Here is an 18,021-nt window from a genome sequence, read left to right on the forward strand (position 1 = left end):
CGTCGAGATGGAAAGTGGAATATAAAAAGCTCGCAAACAGCTGCACTGGGCAGGGCGAGCCGAACGCACGGTTAGACCCCGTAAACCGACGATTTTTCTCCTTGTATACGCGAGTGCTAGTTGTGTGGGTGAGATTTCTACGAGGGGAACGGTTTTGACAAGGGGCGAAGAACCCTCGTAACGTTCAGCCTGATGAACGTCGTTAAATCAAAGCTGTCCTCCGAAATTCAAGGCGTTACACCTTCCCGAAACCTGGTCCTTCGAGTGTGTTCGTGCTCGTACCCATTATATATATCGTACTTGACGTATATACTAGCTCGAGAGTATGCGACCTGTCTCGTCGTGTGACCTTTCCATAAACCATAATCCACCCCTTGGTCAAGATGGCTATCACCTGTACAAACATATTAACTCACATCAGTAATCATCCTAAGGACTCCCCATAAAGTTCAATCCTTTACTTTTCTGTCAAAGGCCCTTAACCATTAGAAACATCTCTCAAGCCGAAACGGTCCCTACAGTTATTACTCATTAAGGGAAAAATGGGAAAAGCGGATTTTCTCATGTACAATATTCAACGGCCACTTCCACCTGCAAGCGACCGGTGATGAAGAGCGGGCAACAGCCATTATTAGTTCCGTGTAAATATTGGCTTCACGGAAAACACCTTACTTGCTAGCAACCTTTCAACAGAAGGGATAGCAACAGAATACATCTCAACTTGTCAGTCACACTTCACCTTATATTCTTCGAGGGAAAGTTGTTGGAAATAGAGAGTGTATTTAAGCTGTCAAATCAGTGTTATAATTATTCAACCACCCCTATTATCTTAATCGATATAGGGGTCGACTGATTCGTGGCGTCGGTCATCATATCGTAACGAGAATTTATGACTCTCGTTGGCGCGTTATGCTGTGAAAGCGTCTCCCCGCGAAGCGATCGAACACAGCCATTTGCTTATTTCTGATGGAATCGAGTTTAGTTGAAGAAATACAGGTGGAAAGATTTAGTACGATTTTATGCTTCATTAAATGCAAATTCACATTTTTATAAACATACAGTGGTTACATACCCTTATTTTCTAACGAAGAATTCCTTTATCAGGTTCTAAATTCATTTCATTTTCATAATATCAGATTTTTGTAATTATACGAAAGCACTATTAAATAATGTAAAATTTAATATACTGAGATGGAAGTAATCATTATGATTAAATGGCTATAACAAATACAATGGCGAATACCTTTTGTAGCTACAGTAAATTAAAAAGGAAAGAGACCATTGAAATGGACACTTAGTGTTCGTGTACTTATGAGCAACGGTGTACGCTTGAAGTCGAACGACGAGGCTCGGTGGAACGTGGTCCCTCGTGCCACGACGCGAAAATACAGCGATTGCGAAACAACGGAGACATTTCTGTCGGTCTATAAATTCGAACTAGCGTCGCCGACGCGGGAATAATAATGTCACTGATAAAATACCAAACACTAGAGCGTGGAGTAACCGTACTTCATTCAAGGCATTACCGTCTGGCGAAGGTATTCGCCAAGAGAGAGAAAGCTACAGGACGAAGAGGACGAGGAGGACGAATGGGAGTGACAAGGAAAATGGGTGGAGCAGACGGTGCAGATGGAAAAAGAGGTTCGATCGGAGAAAGAAGAAAGAAGAGAGAAAGATACGAGAAGAAAGGACAAGACAGAAAAGGAGATCTTTCAGAGTAGAACAAAATGATCCCAGCGTGGTCGGAGGAATTTATAACTTTTCCACTTTTGCCGATACCGAGTCGCTCTTGGTTGCTTGGGTTATCGCCACGAAGTTGCACTTGTTTTCCTACATTTATCGGGTGTAAAGATCGAAAATGTCTTGCGTCGTTGGCAATCTCACGACTCGTCGAATATTTGCCAGTTACCGAGCCTCGTGTCAAACACGAGTCGGAAGGCGACACAGAGTTAAAACAAAACGCGAAAGCACACAGCGAGCCTCCGCCTGTGCCACGAACGACTTTCCTTTCAAATCGCCAGGACGTTTTATGTGCCGACGCTTGACATTTACAGTGAAATCTCGGCCGTAGCCGGTCGCCTACCATTTGCCTCAATGACATCTCGGGGATCTACGGTTTCTGCCGTCGCCAGAACCTGTTTCGAACCCGTGTTCCTGCTTTGGCCCGCTACGAATCCGCGAGCGACCGTGTCCGTCCGCGAATCGCCGCTCCACCGCCTCTATCCAACGTCGGTGTCCACGTAGCTCGGAGAAGCTTGCTCTCTTGCTTCTTACCTCTCTCGCGATTTAATCGGTCCTGTCGTGTTTTCAACGGTTACATTTCGAGGCACTTCTCGGACCGATAGCGGCGCGAGGACATTCTTCTAGACACCACGGCAACGGTATCTGGCGCCTTCTATCGCGATGAAAGTTTGTCGACTTTGATTACGGTTTTAGTAAAATTTGAATTTTCTCTGTGTCATGAAACGACGATTACGTTTAATTCGTACTAACGTATAACAGTTGATTTATAGTTTATATATCAATATATGATAGTGGATAGCTGATGGTTATTAATATATGGCAGGTTGAAAAATTTGTGATTTAACAGTGGAAGTACAGTAAAGTTTTTCATATTCGAGTCAGATCGAAACAGATAAAAATGATAGTGGAATTTTTACATAATGCAACGATCACTTTTCTAATAACGAATTTCGCGTATTCAAACAGAGTCCAGGGAAATCGTTAATTTGTTTCAATATTTATGAATCCTCTGTATCCTCGGCTGGGATTTAAATTACTGTTATTTTTTAACGTAGTTCCCTTTGATTTTGATGAACTTTATCTGAGCAATGGTTCAATGTTTTTACGTTATCTAGGAAACTGGCTTCTCGAACTTTTTCAGAATAGCTTTGTTTACCATAGATATCAGTTGATTATGCGATGAAAATCGCTGACCGCCAGAAAACTTTGAGCAGCGTTTAAAACCGCACGGTATTTTCTGCCGTTTGGCTGGCACGCGAGCGTGACTCAATGCGTTTCATTGCGCCACTAAAACAGAAGCTGCGTGCGCGTCGTGCATTTTAATTCGCCGAGATTAATATGTGAACCACTCGACTTCCTGCCTATAGACAGATCGTAATGCGCTGTAAACCGGAAACGATGCTGAGGATAATTGCACAGGTAAAACGAGAAGGATACAGTTTCGCGGTATTGCCGACGATCGGCTTAACACACATTTATAACATTACGATCTTCTGTTACGTGTATGGTACTTAAAGGCTTAGCGGAAAGATCGATGGTTTAACGGCAACAAGTTTGTTGTATCACCAAGGTTGAACCTTTTGGATCTCCTTTTTCGGATCTTTAGATGCCCGAAGTTCCAGATCTTTGATTTCTTTCACTTTGTGGCCTTTTGAAACTTCAGGTTACGATGCTTTGGATCTTTTTATCTCCGCTCTTTTATCTTTTTATCTTTTGGTACTCAGCCAATGTTATTCAAATATTTTTAAACTTAGACCATTTAAATCATTGCCGTGAATCGTTGGAACATCGTGCGATTCGCAAAAGATCACAAAGAATAATAATCAATGGAGAACGTATCACAACCGTATTTTTCCTCGACACGCGTATAGATCTCTTATTCGGACTGTTTGTTCTTGGAGTTCCTCCGCAGAAGCCTTTCCACGGATTCTGTAAACACTGCCATGGAACGTCAACAAATTTTCCTCGCCTTGTGATATCGGTCCATGCAGATCGTTTGCTTGCCGTTGAAAAATTTGGGAGGCGATGGCGACAGCTGAACAAACACGAGCGCCCTATTAATCGACCATACCTCGACAGGGAAACGCGAACGGCGAGCCGCTTTCAAATATTTGAGGAATCTGTTGCGATACGACTGACTCCGGTAAATAATACATTATGCGCCATAATTAAACACTGTTTGAAAAAGACGTGAAAAATGGGGCGCGGTGCTCCACTATTCCCCATATTATGCCTATCAACTTATTTATCCAACGTTATTAGTCAATCGCGAACCGTCAAAGTCAAAGAACCTATAGACGTACTTTGTCACAAAATTATTTGTACTCACATAACGATACAATTATCATTTACACTTTGACTACCACGTTAGTCATATGACCGGCCACGGTTTCTCCTGTGATGCCACGGTGGTCATTGGTGACCGGAGCGCTTGAACTTCTTACAATTGTAAAAATTGAATGAAAATTGACAGTTAGGACATTTTGAATATAACCGATAAATAGAAGATACTTTGAAATAAAAAGTGCCCCATTGAACAATTAAACATTGTTATAATAAAAAAATAATGAGAACAAAAATGAGAATAAACCTTGCATCTAACGGTGCACTATGTTTGCATCCATATCTTTGAAGGGTAATCTACGAATATTATTATAAACACAGCTTAGAAAATAATCGTAAATGCTGCTTTATAATCATATAATTGAAGTTAGAAGTGTGAACATATCTTGCTATTATATATAGAATGAGCAAATACTGTTTACTAATATCTTCTACACGTTTCAACAATATATTCTGGACGTTTTGCTCACGACGAAATTTCGAATGCGAATGGGTTGTTGAAATAAACGAAGCCTTGTTATAATATGTCGCTATCAACTGTTACCAAGGCGCCATGGTCGTTACCCGTGACCACCAATAAGATAAACGGTCCATCGAGAAAGAATGTTGTCTTACATCATCAATTTATTATTATTTTGCCATTATATGCTTTGAATAACAAAAATACTCCCGTGGCGTCCTGAGCGAAACATGTGATTTCGGCGTGGTAGTCAAAGTGTTAACAATTCCATATCCGGTGGCAGGAACGTATTATCAAGCCAAATGCTAGCGTCCAGTGAGGTCACGTTGGTGTCACGCGCAAGTTGACCTTTTACGCAAAGTTTACGAACTTAAAATTTTCTACCAAAAAGACGCTGGCTATTGGTTAAAGTTACTAGACAATTCATGCTGACAGCAAAATGTAAATGTATTTTTAAAGCAGTTTGAAAAAATTAAAACATTTAACTCGCCAAAAGCCTTGGTATAAAATTACGTTAAAAAAGATTTTAATTTTTTCTACGTCAATTCAATATGCAGAGCAATATTCAATTACTAAAGAATTTTGTTAGCGAAATCAATTAGCAAAAAAAAAAACGATATTTACACGATACTTCATCAACCCGCTATGTAACAATGTCCACGAATTAAAATAAAAGAGAATCGAGAAAACCTAGAAACTGCGCTTTTACTGTCTGATGCGTATCGATTTAAATTCCCGCGATCACGGTTTCACACAGTTTCCCTTGTTCGCCATATTGGAACACCCGCGTTCGTTTCATTTGCCGTTTAATTGCAACTCTCTCGCCTCCTGTCTCGATCCTACGTCAAAATAGAAATCACCAGGAACACGTGGTGTACACTTTTGCTGTGTGACTGTTTTCACGATGTCGATTGTCATGCGGTGGATTCCAAAAAGGGACGTGAAAACAAGACCATATTCGAGGTGAAACGACGTATAATTCTGCGGGGAATCTTTCCAAACTCCTTTAACGCGACTTGCAGGAAATTCCACGTGGAATGCCCGTAAACGTGGAAAATCTCATTTCTTCGTCTCGACCAAGCCGACGTTATACACGACTATATTACGTACGCGGCCCTGTTTTCTTCTGAAATAGCCAGGCTTGTCGGAAAAATTAGCATAAACGCCGGGAACGCGTAACGTTGTTATGCCTGTGTGGGACAGTGGGAAAACACTAGTATATATCCTCGTGCCTGTGACTAACGTTCCTGTAACCGTTGTTACGGTAGTTGTATGCTGAAGTTAACGTACTGAAGTTAAATAATAGATGCCTATTTTTGTTATTCCGATAAAAGTGCAGCTTATCAGATCGCAATTAACTGCAAGGTTATTCGCTCTTAATTAAAATTACATACACCAGCAGAAGGTTAAAAATCAGTACTTGCTTGCGTGTTTAAATATTAGTAAGTTTTGTTTCAGAAATTTTATAAATATTTTTCTACTTATTAGAATTTATTACTATCATCAATTATAACTTTTCTTGAATTATAACACGCCTTCGTACTATTTATCTTTCAAACATTCTTTCATTCGCCACTGTATGTATTCACATCTGAGAATTTCATATTCACAGTACGTGCATTCGTTAATGAAAATCTATATTCGAATAATTATAATCAACCTGCGATGATAACATCTTACGCACTATCCAATCATTATATGCGTGGCGATAAATATACATTTGACGCATCCTTTCATACGCGAATTACACTTCAATCGCGTTCGTTACCAACTTGTCGAGATACAGCAACTTCCGCGCTCTAAATATTTTCTTCCAGAGCGAAGTTTAGAGTTTCCAGTTTCGTTAACATAGCCGATCGTTGCCCAAGTGATTTTATCCTCGCCTCTCTAAATGATCTCCCCCTTATTTCCCTACGCATGATCGAACGCCCCTCCACTCTTCCTCTTGCATCGGTAAATGGTTTATTAAACGCGATGCTGTATTATTATAATAATTATGCAAATATTCCAGTTAGCCTTGCAGGGGAGCTGTAGGGGCTACGGCGAGACCTTGTATTACTATCTGGTTAAGAAAGCTGTCGTCTCCTCTCTTCGTACGCTTGCGTCGATAATTAAACTAGCGCGCAAGCTCACGACGCGACGTTGAAAATGGAAATTTATCCGCTCGTCACATTCAGACGCGCTAATTCCTCCTCCGGCTTTTGCCATCGTAACATTAATCACCGGCTGCTAAAACCATTATTTCTACCCTATACACGAGTGTGTACATACAGGTAAACTGCATTTCTTCGCCTTTCGATTTATCAATTATTTTACTATTTCTTCTGGTTGTATCAGTCATGTTAGGATATCACGGATGGGACGTCGTTGGATATTTGGTTGACGTTACTACTCACATTGATTTGTACGCCTTGAGAGAATATACGTAGGTTCGGTTTTTAATAAAATCGGAGTAATGAAGAAGCGATTTCAGGGCCAAACTTTAATAATGTAACAAAATAGTGTAGTATCGTGGAAATTAAGATATAAATTTTTTCCGATTACTTACAATTTATTAATAGTGAATTAAATATACAAATATAAATTGGACAGAAAACAATGTTTGTTTAACTGAAACTAAATGCGATACTCTTATCTATATCAAATAACTTTACAGTTATTTGGCAACTCTCGTCCCAACAAATCTAACATACACTCTTTCACTCTCTCTATAGCAACTCTAACAACTGACAACTCGATCAATTCTCTCAACTCTACTCTTCGATGTCTCGATCAACTCTGACTCTCGCAACACTCACTTTTCGACTCGCATACTCTGACCTCTCGGTCGTCCCTCCTTGAAACACGAAACCGTCCTTCTGCTCTAACGTTGTTTGTTGTTTTTCTCATATCTCTGTAAGAACTAGGTGACATTAGTCACATAGGCGCTTTTAAATGTAAACGAACCACAGAAGGACGACGTACACGGTTTTTTCTAATTTCAACCGATCTCTAATTCAAATTATTTTACGATATTACAATAGGATAATTGCTTATGCAGATATCTGCAAATTTTTGTAGGATATACGTGTTAATAATTAGAGCAGGGAAAGCTTCGATAAGATATATACCTCTTCAAGGCTTTCGTCAGAGTCAAAGAAGTGAACGCCAATTTCTTGCGTCGCAGTCGTAAAACGGTTGATCCATCTGGCTTATGACGCAGTACCGAAGAAGGTCAAATTTATGGCGCCTTCGAGTATTTATCACTTTCTCTTCTTGATAATGAGTTTCGTAGCTCTAACAGATACTGGACGTCTTGAATTATTCTAAATAATCGAATCGTTGTGTTCTTCGACATACGTCTTGCCAAATGAATTTAAAAAATGACACTAACTAACGTGGTAGAAATTATGGAATCGAAGTTCTAAAACCAAAGAGTTCCTTTATTCGAAACGTTCCTGGTAAGTTAAAAAAAAACTTTCTGTAAATTAATTATCCTCGAGTTAATCGATCGGAATTACAACTTTAATTTAAAGACATCACATCCCAACCGTCATTGAGAACAGTAAAAATGATCGTCGTTTAATTTGCTCAATGTATCTATTAGGTTGTCCGAAAAGTTTCTTTCGTTTCATAAGGTCATAACAGATGAACAACAATTTCTGTTTTATATTATTTTACTGAATTAGGTATGATCCATCCCGTCCTATTTCTATTATTATGTTTGTGCATAATTCAATAAACTGATATAAAACAAAAAACATTGCGCGTCTATTATTTCCTTATACAACGAAAGAAACTTTTCTGACAACCTAATATATAGCAACCTATCGCAAGATATTTATATAAGAACGTGGATAACTTTTATTTGCCTTTTAATTCGTACGTGTCTCGATCGTATACTTGCTAACCGCGAGACAATGCCATCCTGCAAACGCCTGCACGATCGTCTCGTGGAGTACGTGTTACCCCTGCCCGATCACAGCGTCATTCCTCGAGCATTTGCGTTCCAATGGCATCGATGGAATCTTCAAACGCGCTCCTAATACACGGATACGTAAAGTGGCCGGCGTTGTTATGGGGTCAAACGAGATACCGTTGCCTCTGTTAACTTAACCCGAGTCTCTTGCGCAAACTGCGGCGTATTTGAACGGCAGCCTCCTGCGCTTTCCTAATAGGATATTTTTTCCATTTCATCTGGGACAGACCGGCGACGCTCGTGGCCAGATTGCTTTCTATCTTGATACAGTCGGCCACTTATCACCGACTTATGCACAGAGGTCGAGCGATCGCACGAAACGAGGCCTGTATGCATCTATGTCTCTCGTGCCTCGTGTAGTTCTTACTTCTAGCGACTATGTATCGCGGGACGACGCGACGTGATGGCTTTGTTCAAATTTCCTTGTGAAATATCTCTAAACAATGCTCGATCGATAGAATAGAGATAGATATGAAACTGCTTGAAAATGTTTCATCGTTTTTGGAGAAAGCGTTAAACATTAACATAAGCGCTGATTGCTTGATTTAATTGTTTACTCGCGAACAACTCCATTTCACAGTGGTTAAAGCAAGCTAATAAACAGGAAAGGCTGAAACACAGATTGTTGCGTACCGTATTTTGATAATGGAAATTATTCCAACGTGAAATATTCATAGCGCTAACAAAAATTTTGCATTTCAGCGAACGAATGCAAAAAATTCACTATCATCGCGGATATTTTATTCTTCATGTATATAAAATTACACTCGCGTAAATATTCGCATTCGTCAGGAAATTTTAAGTGGCGTTTTGCGATCTCACAGATCTATATTTCTAATGACGCAGCACACTTAAGTGTACGATATCATTATTGGGAATATAATTAAGCTTCAAGTAACGCCGCATTAAAATCGCATCAACATTACACACGGAGTTCTCTTATATTAGACCGAAGTATTTTTCGGTTCTCGTTTCACGGTTTTTCAAGGGAAAGAATATTTCGGAAGTTTTGACGCAGTAAAAAAACACGACTAAAATTATTCTCGGCCTAGTAACGCAGCGAAGCGGCTAATCTCCTTCACGAACGGTATCACAGCGTTTCCATGAAAATGAAAACGTCTTGTAGATGCAGCGACTCGTTTGCAAGTTTCCTTAATTAAATCGAGGTAAATGGACCAGCGTCGATGTGTTGGCAGCTGTTCGAAACCGCAGAAGAAGGTTCCGGTACGCTGATGTCGACAGTGTAATACGTATACACCATTATTCAAAAGTAGAGTCTCAAAAGTCTGAAAATCAAATAAGGCACAGTAGGAAACTTTCACGCGGAGAATGGGATACTGCTTCCGTAGGGAGAATCCTATTTTCCATTACGATTATCACCACGTTCAACGGACATTTGTCAAACGTCAAACTGGCACGGTTTCAGCGTTAGCAAAGCGACAAGAAGCGAACGCTAACAGGAGAGGCTCGATCAATTAACAATGAAAAGGAGCGCGGCGAGTGGAAAGGCGCGCGAGCCTCGTGCGAACGCGCGCGGATTTCACAATAACTTGTCAACGTAAGCGAGCGTATTAGACGCAGAGTTCTGAATCGATCGTCGTATCTTGCGCAACCGACGGATTGTTTGATACACGCAACGTGTGTGCATAGATCCGGTCAGCACACGTTGCGTTCATTCGATCGGAGTGCGTTGACTTGGCCCCAGGCTCGTGTCTCCACGCTCGAGCGAGCTTCCCACCTCGTTTCTCGCGTTTTTCTGCGCGTTCAGTTTTCGGCCGTGCTTTCAATCGCCTCGTGAATTTCCTTGCATCTCGAGTACACCAAAATTCCATTTATCTGATTTCGTCGAGCCCGTAAAGGGAGAACTCGCAAATGGTGAATTTTTCGAGATTTAATTCAAGGGCAGTGTCGGCAATTACACCGCGGAGATAACACTGTGCGCGTACGATTTATTATCAGAGGTCGATGGTGCTCCGGTGTAATGGAACAGACGACTGTATTTGTATACGTTGGTATAGCTACAGCGATTGTGCTGAACTTTCGAATGACGATGGGAATTTTCGTTGACGTAGCGATTTTTGACACGTGGGAATTTTACGCGCCAAGATAACGACTGATGGATGTGCAGATGTGTACGGGTGATAGGGTGGTTCGTGAGACGCCAGTCTATTCATTATATTTCCTACCACGCTTTGGTTTTTACTTTTGCTTGGTGAAGTTTGTACGTTAAGGATAGAGCATCGAATGGCAGACTGAATTCGTGATTTATTAGTTATGTATTCACATTGCACGCTTTTATTCCTGAGCAGAATTTTCTACCTGTACTATCAAGATATTTTATAGCACAACTTTTTCCTTGGAGATTTTACATACAAAAGTGCCAATTCATTTCGACCGAGAAAGAATATGAAGCTTAACAAATTATGTTAGCTGCGTTCGTCTTATATGATAAGCAAGCAATTCGTACAAATATTTTAATATTGAGATAATATAATAGGAAAATTACAATGTTATAATGATATTAATAGGTAAAGCAGTTCATGAATGAGACGAAAAGTATCTATAATTTTGTTAGTTATCTTTCGACGAAGGTAACATTGTGCTTATAATTCTAAACGTTCAACCATCCATCGATTGTGGGAACGTGCGAGTTAGGAAACAGAAGAATTCCCGTGAAATGTGTTACCTCTTCTAAACGTTTCTCTAAAATCTCTAAAAATACCGTCTACGTATATATTTTGAGGAAGTTTGCACAAAGCGAATATGACGTAAACGTTAGTTTCTTCGAAAGACATTTAAACTCGTTTCCACCGGAACAAGTATGCGTAGAAACAACAAAACACCGTTTTACAAACGACTAACCCGTTTCATTCTAGAAATGAAACGGACTCGTATGCAAATTCAACGCGATTGAATATTCTCTGTGCACGCACACGTACAGAAAATCAAAAAAAGAAGAAGCTGAACGTTGCAATCGCCGTGTTAAACAGGTAATTAATTGTTGTTAATAACGTGACCAGTTGCATAGTGGATGCACACAGCGCCCGTTAGACGCGATAAAGAGTATAAATCAAACGTTGCATTCCGGTGTTGCGATTTCTTGTCCATTTTTTTAGGATTAACCGTGAACTCAGTGCCACGAGTTCGGTTGAAAGCGGCGGACATTTACGTAATATACGACTCGGGTTGCTGTAACAGTTCTACTGAATAATCGAGTAACAGTGTCGCTGTTACGTCTGACGGAATTAATGAGTCCTTGATACCATGACGATTTCGTGGGAAGAGAATCTTACACGGTTCATAGAACGTGCAACTTGCTGCGATCTTAGCTTTGATTTTTTATTGAGAAAATATATATTGCACTTGTCAAGAAGAATACCTGTTCGCTCCTTAATTTTGCTCTTACTATAAAAACATATCCAATATCAGGGGTAAATACTTAATCGCACATTGTTTTTCCTGGTATGTGAACTTCTCAGTGGTTACATCGATCAATTCCATGTTGTACGAAGTTTCCAAATTCGTTATCTAGATATATAAATAATATTAAATATTTGAAAAATAAAGAATGTATTTTCATGGATTCATTTACCATAAGGAAGTAGCATAGATAGCTGCAAATTCCATCTGCTCTCTTCTACGTCTTACAAATAACTTTTACAAATTCCTAGATCGTTGTTCTGCATAAACACAATCGCTCAATTACTTTTCTCCTTTGATAATTTAAATCTCAATCGATCAGTAGCATCAATTATCATTCTTTGTTCTAATACTTACGAATAGTGGATATATCATAATTTGCCTTAATCCTCCTGCAGTCCTCGACAAACAAAAGGATTTTTAATGTTCTAAGAAAACATCTAACGAAACTTCTAATAGCCCGAAACTGAGCCAAGGAACATAGCAGGGTCGGATTAGTTCGTAGCGAATCTTAACGGTTCCTAAACGTTTCTAACGATTTCTTAACAACGACCTCGAGTATATAATTCCGCGTTAGAGCCGATGTCAAGCGATTCTCAATCATCCTCGATGCCTTCTCGACCGAACCGTTCGGTGAGGACGGTTCGGCGAGATCGGTACAACAATAATGACGTCCGTGGCAGGCGGTCATTAGCTGCGATCGTTGTAACGATTTCCACGCTTTCGTTAATTTTCGAGCAGAGCCGAGCGGCAATGGGTAAAAAAACGTTAGGCGATCGCTCCAGCGAGAAAGTCCATCGGATACGAGGAAAGAAGTTGTGACGGAAAGACGAGCAGGTCAAGTTCTCTGCGTGCGTTGGCTCGAAACCAGACCGGCTGAATCACGACACTCCATTTATGGATGATGCGCGGATTGGCGTTTAAAATTAATATCGGCCGTCGCTCGAACGTCACAACAATTTCGCCCGTAAGAAGAAAGTCGAGCGGTCGTTGCGCGACGCCCAGGATCTTCTCTGCGATTAGTAACGCTGTAATTAGTCCGCGGGCCATGCCTAACGAATAAGAGCGAGATCTCGTCGGTTTTCTCGCAAAAGTCCTACCTTTTCCTCTGGAAAGTTTCCAGAAACGAGTAGACGAGGAAATGTTTAAATTGAAATTTTGTTCAAATCGATAGAAACGTACACGAAACGTCGAAACACAGCGCAACGTATCGACTATAAAAAAAAGAGCTACCTGAATTCCTCCTCAAAACGGAAATTTAGTTTCTTGAATGCCCCTAAAAGACATTCTGATAGAATGTATGAATAATCGAAAGAATTATGGGAGGCTAGAGTGCAAAAATTATCGGATTCCAATTATTATTGGCAATGTGTACTTCTAAATTGGCATGAAATTATCGAATGATCTAATACCTATTTACATGTATGGGTATTGTAGAAGTAATTACTTGAAGAAAAACTCTACATATTTATTTATGTACATCCGTGACCTGAAGACCGCTATTACGCAAAAAATAGAATATAGTGAAACAAAAATATTCTAAATAATGAGGGACCCATATTATTGTGCCCTTGAATATAAATTATGTTTTGGGTTATAAGATCTAGGAACAAAGGAACTAATAAATAGATTTCTATTTATGTTCCTTGTAGCCTTTAGCTAGAGCTATAACTTACTTTTGGTAATCCTTTGCTATAAATATATGAACGTGCTCTCTATCGATTCTATTGTATTGTAACACCATGGATGCAAAGACCCAGATCAGAGTACACATATACATTATACTTATAGTTCTATTCTTAATTATAGCTATACCTTTATTGATTTTTTTAATTACTCTTTAGGTTCAATATGAACAGGTATGAACATTGAAATTTTTTCATTTACATTCTTCTCACACAATTCGAAGTTACTTTCCTATTGATTTACGACCAACTTACAGAATAAAGAACATTCTTCATACTTTTTCCAGCGATGCAAGATAGTAACTGTAGAAAATGGAAAATGAGGATAGAGTGGCAACTAAACAGCAATACGCGGCAAGAAGAATCGTTCCCAAAAAGGCGGGTGACCGTTAAGGTCCGCGACCTCTGGAATGAACCTTCGACTGGAATCATGGATATTCGTACGGAGCTTTTGTGACAGTACCGCCGCGAGTATTCGTGACTGTTTTAACGACACCTTAACCAGAGGACAAAAAGGTAGGCCTTGGTTTAAATAACAGTTATTAAGACGCGCATTAACCGTTCTCCAGAACTGTAAACTTACTTAACAGCTTTATCGATTATCTTTCGCATTTCATTTCGTATCTATCGCTCTCGAATCCACTGTTTTTACAGTTGTCCAACAAGCGTACAACGAATCGCATTCAACACCATCCACACGCCACACGCAAAGTTCAAAGAAACTCGCAACATCATGTACCACTTCAAAGTAATGTGTTAAAAGCGGCAAAAAGCGTGATCGCTCGAACCGTTAAGCGAAAAATGGTACAGCACGAGTTCTACGTTTTATAAATGACATAGTTCTATTTTTTTATTATCATATTCCTCGTATAGACGATCATATATAAGTATTTAGGCACTTGCAAATTAATATCTAGCAAGAAAATATAGTAACTGTATTATATAGCAATTAAGTTAGAAAAATATATAGAATGTATAGTAATAAGCAAATGTACATAAAATGTCCGAACTAGAGTAGTCTCTATAATATCGAATAAAAAAAATCATTTTTCCTCTAGGATACTATCTGTTCAGTTACATTCGTAAAAACACAGATGACAAGAATATTAATTTTTTGACCGAATTGCACCAAGTCTTCGAATGCCTATGGACAATAGCGCACGTGCAATTAACATATCGTTTTGATCGATTCGTTGGGAAGATGATTCGGTCTAACGATTCTTTTAAAACGCGATTTAGCGTAACGGATATGCTAGCTGGGAACTGGTTTTCATTTTTCGCAGGAATTGCTATTGATGCGAATTAGAGGCCGTTATCGACGGTGGACGGTGAAGTGTAACGAAACAGTGTGAAAAAACGGACGCGTAGCGGTCGATCAGCTAATTGGCTGGCCTCGAGCGTAAGAACGCTGTCGATATTTACGCAAACGACTCCATTTTTGGCGATCGATTATTATCAACGGCCGCGTATAAATCGCGAAACGTCGCGTTCGGTTACTCTCGTCATACTTTAACGTCCGCTTAGGAAACTTTCGACTCGTTGTGTCCATACGCCAACAACGTTACCGAGGTGTCAATTCGCTGGAAAATGAAAGAATCACTCAACGACATCGAGCGTTACTGGTGGTTTCTTTTTCGGTTCTACGCCTGGCCGTATTAAAGCAGAGAGAAAGAGAGAGAGAGAGAGAGAGAGAAAAGAGAGAGGGAGAGCGAGAGATAGAGAAACCGGTCGAAAAGGTTCCGGCCTTAAATTATCCGGCTTATTGCCTGGAATTTGTTAGTCGTCGTTTTTACCCATTATCTTTCTGTCCGTTGCACGCATGGGCACGATCGATCCGTGGTTGCGTTCGTGGCAGATAACGAATAAATTATGTAGCGAATGGACCAGAGCGGAAACATTTTTCTCCGATTTCCATTCGAGACATGTAAGCGATCATTGTCGTTGAAAACATCGTGCTATTTCTGTTACGAGCGCCCCGCTATGCAGTGGTAAACTTACACACGAGGCAGTTTTTAAATCGACCAGGATTATTGGTCTATAATTAACTTCGCAAGCATCGGTTTCGAAAAACGAGGCAACTTATGTACGAACCAGTTTTGTCTCTATTATCGTCACGGTTAACGTGCAGAGAAAAGCAGCAGCAGCTATGGGCGCTACTAAACTCATAGACAAATGTTATACCAAGTTATCCCGCTGGTAGACGTTTCGCACATTTTAAGTCAACACGTTATCCCAGTCGTAACTATCCCTAACTTGAAAAAGGAACGGAGAAATGAAGGAAAACAACAGCGTCACCTTTTTACGAGAAACCACACCACTACTTAAGATTCATAATCTTCGCTTTCTTTGAATGGCCGCGCGTTGCGGACAAACAAGAGGCCGCCTGCCTACAAACAGACACGAAACTATGAACAAATCTATTCTGGCAGTCGTTGTTTTCAAAAGCGGACAGCCTGCTTCCGTTTTTTCTTTCCCCTCATTCACGCGTTTTTCATCCGTTCTATTTTGACCAATGACAAAACGGCTGAGCGAGCAGAATCGCTCGTTCTTTTGCATTCCACGAACGAAGCGCCAGCGTCGCTTTACGTCGACCTTCGATGGCTCCTAGTAAGGTTGTAAGGCAAAAGATAGGCGGAAGGAAAGTAGAGGGAGACCGTAGGTGATCTTACCTCAGCGAGGTGCCATCGGTGAACAATGGGGAACAAGTGTTTTCTTCTACGTTCCACGTGTACCTAGGCTGTAATGTCATGCTATGTTGTGTTTCGCTATCTTTTAACTCGTTCCACCGTACAGCTGGAAAAGAAACGGCGCACGAGTATCGTTGACAATGAGATTTAAGTCCAAGTAATAGGTATGTCGCGAGCAGAGCTCGATTTTCGTATGCTAGTCGTGCATCTAGTAGTGCAAGGTAGCTCGTGTTTTAATTGTAACGACTTGAGCCGGAAATACAAAGGAAAGTTAAACTAAGTTAGACTATGTTGTGCTAAGTTTCAAGATATTCGCTGTGATATGTATACGTAATATATATATGTATGTGTAATACATATAACATGTATATGTATATGTAATGTAGAGCGAACCGTTTTCACTAAAAGGTAAACCGTAGCACAGTTTAATAGTCTCTCGTGCGAATCGGTCACGTGCCATGTTGAATCTCTATGAAAGTGTTCGTGGAGAATAAAACGCAGACGAAAATGGAGCGTTTGAAGAGAGTTTAAAGAAAAACAATAATTTAGTATGTGCGGCACAAGGTTAATACGAGTACAAGTGTTAATATTATAAGGTTAATAGCCACTTTCACGCGTTAGAGACTGACTGTTCGTCTGACGGAAGTTATATACCACTTTGTCAATGTTCTTTCATTTCCCAGCTTGCATTGCATCGGAGGATTTTTAACAAATGTTGAAAAAACGTCTGGCATTCAGATCGATTCGTAAAAGCGTTTATGCAACATTATTGTAGAAATACGATCCATTTCCGGTCGAGATATTAATTTTATACGAGACTTCTGTAATTGCTATGCCACCGGTGATCGTTTTCTCGTGCGATTATAAAAGCTGGAATTTTCGTGGCGTGGCTGTTATTTTGTTCCGTGATTACCGTCGTTTGACATCCTGGTTCTTTGCCCGTACAGACAAGTTGAGTTACGTAACAGGATTTTCTACCTAGAAGGAAGACGACGAAGATTCTCGAATTTATGCTTCTTCACGGATTTGATAGTGGACGATGGATCGAGATAATTAACGTGATACGATCACGAGTCCACGGTTCGAAGCACCCAGAAAATTGCTGACGCGACCGTCGTGAAACGTAATTGCTTCGTGTATGTAGGATGAATACTGCGCGAATTTTGCAAAAAGATTAACTATAGCGTCATCAAGCTATCGACATTTGTTCTTTTTCTATGTCGTGCTCTTGACACGATTTCCATGTGTTTGCATATGGATCGAGCAACAGAGTAGCTCGAGTTGTTGAAAAACAGAATGAAAAGGCGCTCATGGTATCATATGCATATATAGGTAAATTTAGATCAATGCGTCATCCATGATACGAACATTAATAATTGTGACACACAGAAGATAAATTGATCAACTTTTGGAAAGTTTGTTAATTTTAATATCAGGATACGTGATTGGTAGACCGTGGCTGTTCATGCAAATTCAGATTTTTGTGCATTTATTGGGTCAGTGCAAAGGTTCGTGTCCGATTCTAATGGATGTCACTAAATTATTTCTCTGCAAATCACATCTGCTGTTGCATGTGCAAACTTCATAGCAAAATTCAATTGTTACTTCAACTTCCAGCAGACATCTGTGTTCTGACAGTTTCTATATTGTGGAAAAGATTTCGAAAATGAACAGAGAAAGGGTTCATTTGCGTCATGTCATTCTTTAAGAATGGGAACTGATGTA

The 18,021-nt window shown here is 40.0% G+C and overlaps 1 long non-coding RNA gene across 1 annotated transcript in view; it reads left to right on the top strand.

Moving 5' to 3' along the window:
• Window positions 1-14,635, top strand: part of LOC117232125 — a 130,990-nt gene extending 116,355 nt beyond the window's left edge. Inside the window, exons 4-5 of the long non-coding RNA XR_004493072.1 lie at window positions 13,897-14,125; window positions 14,264-14,635. This is a non-coding gene — a long non-coding RNA (uncharacterized LOC117232125). The remainder of the gene's footprint in view (window positions 1-13,896; window positions 14,126-14,263) is intronic.
• Window positions 14,636-18,021: the final 3,386 nt, after the last annotated feature.

Source organism: Bombus vosnesenskii, unplaced genomic scaffold, assembly GCF_011952255.1.
Source record: "Bombus vosnesenskii isolate JDL3184/JDL3185 unplaced genomic scaffold, Bvos_JDL3184-5_v1.1 scf7180000013285, whole genome shotgun sequence".
Taxonomy (NCBI): Eukaryota; Metazoa; Arthropoda; class Insecta; order Hymenoptera; family Apidae; genus Bombus; species Bombus vosnesenskii.